Source organism: Gavialis gangeticus, unplaced genomic scaffold, assembly GCF_001723915.1.
Source record: "Gavialis gangeticus isolate Ggan-Ray unplaced genomic scaffold, GavGan_comp1, whole genome shotgun sequence".
NCBI classification, from domain to species: domain Eukaryota; kingdom Metazoa; phylum Chordata; order Crocodylia; family Gavialidae; genus Gavialis; species Gavialis gangeticus.
The window spans coordinates 99,616,449-99,625,491 of NW_017729031.1; the positions used below are offsets into that span (position 1 = coordinate 99,616,449).

The 9,043-nt window shown below is 43.4% G+C and overlaps 1 protein-coding gene across 11 annotated transcripts in view; it reads right to left on the reverse strand.

The window, feature by feature from the left end:
- MAP2 (microtubule associated protein 2) overlaps positions 1-7,566 on the reverse strand; it is a 446,273-nt gene extending 438,707 nt beyond the window's left edge. For 5 of the 11 annotated variants that reach the window (XM_019523444.1, XM_019523437.1, XM_019523443.1 and 2 more), the window contains exon 1: positions 7,514-7,565. The gene's annotated coding sequence lies outside the window, so the exon portion shown is untranslated. Of the gene's footprint in view, positions 1-7,513 lie in introns of all 11 variants that reach the window. The other 6 variants (XM_019523436.1, XM_019523438.1, XM_019523433.1 and 3 more) reach the window with 4 other exon arrangements.
- Positions 7,567-9,043: the final 1,477 nt, after the last annotated feature.

The window sequence follows — 9,043 nt, forward strand, 5'->3', positions numbered from 1 at the left end:
ATACATCTACTGGGAGATTTCATGAAAGCTTATGAGAATTCATCCAAAGACAAATTAAAACACCGCAATGTAATCATACAGTTCAACTCACTAACAGGCTGCCTGCCTTCAGTGCTCGCTACTACACAAAGAAAGCAAGCAACCGTACGACACCCCTCTTGGAAAATAAAAGGAAGAAAAAAGACACAAGATACAATTTGAAACGTTTACCTGACTGAAGCCACTGTTGTTCCATCATGGTTATTAGCACATTTTATAGAGGTGTGACCATGCTGCAGTGATACGTATTATTGTGGACCCTGTCCATTTGACCTGCCCACATGGCAGCAGCTATTAAACAGCTGGGCTTAGGGCAGTGATAGGCAAAATGTGGCCTGTGGGTGTGACTACTGGTCACAAGATAGCATCCAGGGGGCAGGGCACCTGTCAAGATGCAGGGCTATCCTTATGGCCCTCAATGCCTCACCAAAACTTCGTATGTGGCCCTCCAGCCAAAATAATTGCCCACCCCAGCTTAGAGCTTACAGAGGTTGTAACTGTGATGCTGTCTCTCTCCGGCAGATCTGTCTTCCACTGGGAGCCTGTGGGCAGGTTCATGTCAGTGATGTGACTTGGAGTACAGACTCGATGATCTATTGAGGTCCCTTCCGACCCTAACATCTATGAATCTATGAATCATAAACACAGCTATTAGAAGCTAGCCAAACTCTTTCAGGGTTAAGGTGGCCACTGGTCCTGTTTTATACCAGACCGTCCTGTTTTTAAACCCGGTGTCTCCTGTCCATTTCTAAATGAGGAATAGACTGCAAAGAGACCTGTTTTTTAGTTCACTGGTGGAAATACATGTCAATCATTTGTCCTTGTGACATCTGTCCCCTTTTATTGGCTGTGCCTAGAGCTAGGGTGGTGCACAGCCAGAAGAAGCAGGGTTCCAAACCCAACCAGAGAGGGAGGGACAGAGGTGGGCTTTTTGTGGTGGCCCTGCCCCTTGCTCCTGATTGGCAAAGGGGTTCAATTGTCCCGTCCCTCGCTGTTGATTGGGCAAGGAGGCAACAGCACCACCCTTCACTGCTGATTAGCTGAGGAGGTACGTGATCCCACCCCTCACCAAGGGGGTGTCCTGTATTCTGGGGATGTGTCAGTGGCCACCCTAGTCACAGTCTCAGTATTTTCCTGGCTGTGCCTGTTGGCCATGAAGACAGACTGATGGGTGGATACTGCTGGAGAGTAGTAGCCCAAGAAGGATACTGTATCTAGTACAGAACAGATCTCACTAGCAAAAATTGCTTTAGACATAGAAAAGAGGCCCAAATCAAAGTTTAGCTTTAGATCTTATACCTCCCTAAAATCAAGGGATTTGGGTTCAATTCCTATGGGAGAGGAAGCGAGCCTCAAATTCACAACAGACTGAAACTCCCCAAGGTTTGAGAGTCTATAGATCTGGGGTTTTTGTTTGGCACCTGTTCTAGTACAAACCAGTTCTCAAACGCCAAGCAGTGGCCTATCATCTCATTTAGTCAGTTACTTCAGATTGGAGCCTGGTGTCATTTGTGTGGTCTATAACAGGGCTTGGCAACCCACAGCAAGCATGCCAGACCATGACACACGAAGACATTTTGCTTGGCACGTGTGCCTCGGGGCAGAGGGTGGGGGGAGCCACGAGAGGCCTGATCCTTGTTGTGGCAGCACAGCCCCAGCTCCTTGCCCACTGTCCACTCCAAGGAGCACATGCACCTGCCACCAGCAATAAGTCAGGCCAGAGCTCCATGGACCCCAATGCAGCTGCTTGCAGCCTCCCCACCACCAGCTGTGAACAGCCCAGGCTCCATGGTGGGCAGCAGGGGCCTGCCTAGAGCCTGGGCCAGCTGTGGTAGGCAGCCAGGAGACTGTAAGAAACTGCACCAGGCTCTGTGGAGCCCCAGCTGGGGTTATCGTCAGCAGCAGGTGCACGCACACCTCAGGGCAGATGGCAGGGAAGGGGCTGGGGATGCACTGTTACAACAAAGACCGGACCCCTCACAGCTCCCTCGCCATCCACCCCTAGCATGCCAACATCTTACAAGTCAAGGTTGCAGGTGTATTTAGCACTCTACCTAAAAACGTTGCTGACCCCTGGTTTACAATAACGTGCATTATATGCAACTTCTGTAGAGAATAAAGAATAAAGTAGAGAGCCAGGCCCAGTTCATCATGAATTCATTTTGATTCTTTCCTGCACAGCTAAACTTGGTGAATGAGTTGCACAGAAAGTCAGTCAGCTTGTGAACAAATGTTTGCATCTAATTCAAGCAAAACTGTGGCTTCTGGGTCAGAAGCCACATGCGGAGAGCCTCTTTTAAGAGACTCACAGGGACTTCTACTGTAAATCTCAGTACCAAATTTCTTCTAAGGCTGGGATTTCCAGAAGCCTCTAGCATTAGCACTATATTCTACTAATATTTCATAGGCTTCAGTTCTATGGGAGCACAGTTATGCCAACACAGTTTTAAATTCCCAGACTAAAATCTCCATTTTTCACACATCCTGCATAATGTCAGTCAGAAATCTGCCTACAATTGCACCACAAAGAAATGGGCCAGTTCCCTGTCTCCAAGTTTCATGAATAAGGTAGATATGCCCCAAAACAGAACGTACTTCTTTTGAGGACTGAACCAGACATCAGCCGCTATCATTCACTGCAGAAAATGAATAGCAACTGTAGGGTTTATTTAATCAATAGCTCTTATAATGAAATGTAACCGAGTTGGCTGACATGACTAGATTTTTGAAAGATTTTTTTAAATGCTGTTAATTCAGGTGTAATAGTCACACAAAATGAAGTTATTAAGTTTTCAGATGGATAATTTAAATAAAAATGTCTGCCCATATTATTCTGAGTATAAGAGGGGTGTGGAGTATTATAAAAGTATTTTAAATCTTTACACAAACAGAAATGGAAACACTGAAATATTCTCCCTTTGCAGAGAGAACAACAATTATCCCAATCAAAACACCAGGTTTTTGTAGACCAAGTACACTGAAAGCTAGCTACCATGTTCTGTTACCATTACTGTTAGTATAGCTGAACCTCTGAGATTTCTCCTAGCTGTTTTAAGGGGGTTTGGCAAGCTACTTTTCCCTGATCTTAAAAGCACTCAACCTCCGCTGGCTTCAAGGAGATGGAAGGGTACTAAGATTACTTTAAATCAAATCCTAAATGCAGGACTGACAAATACTGCCTGCTTTACTCACATAAGTAGACTCCAGCGGGCAAACTCGTAAGACCAGCAGACACAGGACTTGACACAGGAGCTGAGTTCTATCCACAAACTCATCACATATACATTTACAGGTATAAACTAACAGCATTACTGAAGTAGAAAACAGCCTGTATTTTCAATAAATCTAAAGCAGGTATTCAACAGATTCCCAGTTGGTGGAAATCAGTAAAGCCCCACTGAAGTTGATGGGGTTATACTGTTCTAAACTAGCTGAATATCTGACCCCACTCTATGCATTTTGAACATTTGACAGCATTTGCTTTAAAAACAAACATAGTGCCTACTACAGCCCAGAAACATTCTACTTATAATGCATCAAAAACCATAGTTAAAAAGAAAAGCTGCATTTCGTAATGAAGATCAGCATCAATGTGTCTTGCACAGCACAACACGCCTCACTACACAGAAACGAAGCAGTTTGCTAAACCTGATAAATATTTTTTGCATAACTGAGGTTAGCAGGACCTCACCTTTGGACAACGATTCTTGTAAACGGGTGTATAAACAAATAAGCAATGTATTCAATACATGCATAGGTACTGTAGCTTCCTGACCTGTTATCATTTTGAATTGTTAAAAATACTTTTATTCCCCCCCCAAAACAAACAAAAGACGATAGATTGGCTTTATTCTGAGGATCTGTGTGGGGAAAAATGGTAAAGGAGTGTAAAACCTACATAGGACAACAATATTAGCTCATCTTGCCTCCTTAACAAAGCAGCAAACAATTAGTGTTTAAGAAAAATGGGTTAATAAAGATCTCAAATCTTCTTAACAGCTAGTACAGTGAACCCATGTGGCAAGAACAATCCAAATGAACACCATGGCTACATTAGTCCTTTCTTACGCTATCTAAAAAGCAATTACAAATGTCACATTGCATCTCATTCTAAAACATTGTCCTACAGTTTCATAGCATAACCTGTGATTAAGTCTACCCTTCCCCCCAACACCCAGAAAAGCTTTTTTTCCTCTGCTGAAGCAGATGGCTTGGGAAACCGCCCCTATTCACAACACAACCATTCTAAATCTGCTCCAGCCTATGGAAATCAAACACATGCTGGTTTTTGTTAGCATCTCAGTGCACCACAGATCTGCTGCACAGAAGCATCCAAGTATCCTCTGCACAAAGTAAGACATTAAAAAAACCCAACTGATCTTGACCATATCCTTCAAGGTGCTCTTAAGTTAGAGTACTGCCTTCAGCTCCCACCAACTTCCATGGGAGTTACAGCTGCTCAGCACCCAAGAATAGTCCCTAGCTTCTCAGGATTTTCTAGTACCTGTCAAGATTGAGCCCCTGGAGTGCTGCACCCTAAAACAGCAATCCTTTCATATTCAGCAAACCACTTAAGAACATGCTTAATTTTAAGCATGCTTCACTTTAAGCACATATTTAACAGGAATTAAACAAGTGCTTAAATGTCAGACTGAACTGGGATCCTAGTCACACAGGTCAAATCCTACACAGATAAGCACATGCATAATTTTATTCAGTTGAAAAACCTTATTGGCTTTAGCGGAGCATACCAGCAAAGTTACTCATATGCTTTAATTATCTGCAGCAGGTGACAAAAGTGATTAACACATCTTGCTATGATTCTGGGGGTGTGAACTGAAGCCCTGCAATAGATGTGCATCAAAAGCCACCCCCAGTTAACCCAGCTGTTAATGGGTGCCTCATCTCTCAGGCTGGGCAGTCAAAAGCAACAGGATCTTATACTAGTCACTTGATTCCCTGCTGTATTCTTGACTAGGAAAATTGGTGTGTCTTAATCAACTAGCCATAAAGAGCTGTTAGGTTCAGGTAGACCTTTGAGTTGAGTTGACTTATTTGTAGGATCTGGCCCCCACATATTAGTTTTTGTCTCAAATTTCTGTCTATTGCTCATTCATTTGCATTTAAAGACAAGGGTCCCTGGCTACTTGCTAACTATGGCCTTGAGATGACAATGAATCTCTTGACAACAGAACCCTGCTGCCTCTTGATGAAACCCAAATGAAGGTAACAGGCATTTGTGCAGGTACAAGGATCTACCTATTTGCTGCTCCTAGCAGGATCAGGACCTGCATGACCAACAGCAAAGAAAGACTCCCACTGATCTTGAAGGCTTTTGGATCAGGCTGCGTATTTATAAAACTTATGTACTAATGTCAGGGCATTCCTTTTTTAAAATCTGTTTCTAATTCACTCGTTAATCTCATGAATACACAGCAAATCAGATTTCAGACTTGTGGGACACTCCATGTGTGCACACATTTTTGTCAGTAGCTCTTGAGCTTTTACAGATTATAACACCACAAGTATAGACTGCATTCTGAAATACATAGTCATGTAGTTCTCATGTGTTGCTTTCCTGGTGCTTGTGTTTCCTCTAAAGGAAAACAAACCTGTTTCTGACACTACATTTGAAATACTTCCCATAAAAGTGACTGGGGTGTATCACAGTTCCATACACTTTCAATACAAATCAGTTTTAACTCCAGTGCATCTGATGCAGATCTCACCCACATCCATTTTTATACCTGTGTAAATTCAGGGATTTTCATGAAGTTACTCCTGATTACACCATTGGAAAGTAAGGGGGGAATCAGACCTGTTGGCTCCAGATCCATCTTAATTTGATTAGTGCCTAGATGTTGTTTTTATAGTGAATCTAGGTGCGCTGTGTTTGGCAGACATTAATTCCTCCTCAGACCAAGGTGACATACTGAAAGAAAAAAGCATAGTTCCAAAAATCTCTCCCTGATAAGGTTATCCTTGACTGCAGACTGCAGCAGGAGCCAGGCACACTACCTAAGGAGCCTTTAAATGAGGACTCCTGTTATAACATCAGAATATATTAAGGAGTATTACCAGACGCATACTGGCATAATGTATCAGAGCCTTTAAAACCTAGAGTATCAATGAGATGAGTTTATGTAACATTAATAAACTGTACTACAAGCCTCGTATAACATGCTGCACATTAGCAGTAGATAAGTATGGTAAAATTCTTTATGAAAAAGCAACTACTTTATATGTGCACTAGCTCTCAGAATCATAGTTATTTTAATGGACACACCGAGGCAATCCACAACATGAACTCAATGGGTTGCAAACTGCACAGACTATACATACCCTGTCCACTCTATCCCCGTGCATCAATAGAAGATATTGGGCCAGTGACTTAAGCTAACGCCATTCCATTGCTCACCTTGTCTATCTTTCTGGGGCCCGTTCATATAAAGATGTATATGCTTAATTTATATGCACTGTGAACGGTCTCACTGAACCTTGCAGGGCTACTCAGCATATAAACCTGAGCACATATGTAAGTCTTAACAAGATTGTGGCTTCAACGTCTTGAGACAGGTACTGACCTAATCTGGGTCTTGTAGAGAACTAAGTATAACTGCAGTGTTTCACAAACAGGTGAAATAAACCATAATCATAAGGAAGGAATTAGGATGGTGTGCCAAGTTCTGTTTTAAATAATCCACTTTTAAAACAAACTCACTTAAATGCTCATCTAAAGATAAAAATACTAGTTCCAGTACAAACTTAGCTGGCTGTCTCGTGCTAGCTCAGTCATGCCATGCATATATGTTGCTAGTGCATATCCTATGCAGGAAGGATGCCTGCTCTCTTTTTGTTTGTGAAGTACCTCTCAGCGACCTACGGAGTAAGGACATTACCAGTTTCACTAGGTAATGCTCCCTCAGCACATTTTTCTACCTTCCTCGCAAGTGCTAAGATGCTGTGATCACGTCATCTGTTAGGGAGGGTGCAGAGAGCAGCTACAGAAAACAAATAAGTCCTACAGCCGAGTCTCCTCCTGGGAGCGCTGGCTCTGAGATCTGTAGTCTAGACATAACTACAAGTCTAAACCAGCACAGGTGCATGAAGCAGATTTTTTTTTTTACGTGGAGAAAACAGAGGAACAAAAAGAAAAGGAAGAGAAAATAAATACACTCAATCTAGCATGAAAATTCCCTTCTGAAAACCAGGCCACATTTTCTGAAAGGTGAGCAGTGCAGGTGCTATACAGAAATGTCAAGTAAATGATTTCTTGAGAAAGGAGTAGAGGAAAATTCATTTACATGACCACAGAGATGTGACAGATTGTGAAACAGGATGAGAGAGAAAATAAATAACTCTAATAGAGAGCCAGGAGAAAATCTGAATGGCATGCATACATTTATGAACCTTGTATTTAAATATCCTCTACCATACAGAAAGAAATATGAAAAACTAAATAAAAAAAACCCACCAGCAATGCAGATGAGATCTTTATTTGAAGGATAAATGCAATGCAGATGAGATCTTTCCTGCGGGGGAGGAAGAGAAATTGTATTGGGATTTTAAATGCAGGGAAAGACCCTTACAACCACAGTCCCTGCCACCAACCCACACAACCCTCTTTCTCAAAGTCCTGTTTCATAAAGCACACCTTATTTCAAAGGGGAGGTCAGACTTAGGATCTCAAATATATACGCAACAAATTGAGTACAGCAGTCTTTATTTGGTAGATCATATTCAGCATAACATCAGGGCACCAGAGAACTGCAACTGATGAGGGCTTGTACCTGCCGCAGCTCAAGTACGCCACATTTTGCATAATTCTCTCTGAAATAAAAAGGCTTTGTTCTCCACCGCCTCACTGCGGATGGAAGCCCTGTTTGCAGTCGTTTCCTCGCCACAGCTGGTCATCTTAGTACAGAGAATTTGTCTTGAATGAAAATGAAAGGTGCTGACAAGCCTCATAACCCCCTCACTTGAATCAGGCTCTTTGTCCCACTTTAGAGATTTTTTACAGGAGCCCAAGGGAACAAGGAGGAATGACAGTCTTTCAAGGGGTTTACATCTCTGACAGTCCAAAGATGCTCAAAATCCTAAAAGCAGCTGACAAAAGTAGCCTGTTCCTAGTAGAGTTAAACCCAGATGGGACTTGAGAAGGGCTCTTCCTATTCCCTCAAGACATTTCAGTGGGAAAGATGTGCACGGCAGACTGCCTGCTGACTGCAACCTTCCCACTGGGTTTGCCTTTTGACCAGGCTTAATTTTTCCTCTGACCAAAGGCTTCAAACCCACAGAGGTGAAATACCAGCCAGAACACCCTGGCGACTGCAGGCAGAGGGATCAGCCTGAACCCAATTTCCCCTCTTCCCCTCCCTGCTTTCTTGAAATTTCCATCCTTAAACAAAAGAAGCAGGTGGGGTGGGGCCCGAGGAGCAGCCAAGAAAGCCCCTTCCAGGGGGGATTTCAAATAAAGCCTTTGGCCTCAAGAGCGGCTGGCAACTCCCGCCAGGGCATTCTGGCCCACATTCTCGGGCTTTCTTTTCTGAGGATGATTATGATTTAGGTCTCTTTTATTGTTCCCGTCTTCTTGTCGTCATCATCTTCTCCGCACACCCAGCAACCCGGCTGCTGGAAATGCAGGGAAATGACCGTGAAACCTGCGCCCCCCCACAGACACACAACCACACACCTGTGGGTTCAATGTCACACACACAACTACACACACCAGTTCAGCATCACACACACGTGCACACACAACCACACACACGACTTCAGTGTGACACACACAACCATGTGCAGTCAGGGTCACACACACAACCATACACAAGGCTTCGGTATCACACACACATGGAGTGCCACACACACTTGTGAACACATACACACGTGGCTTCAATGTCACACACACAGGTTCAGTGTCACACACAAGTTCAGCGGCACAAACACACACAGGACTTGTGTCACACGCACATTGTCACACACACTCATGCACACACACATGCCT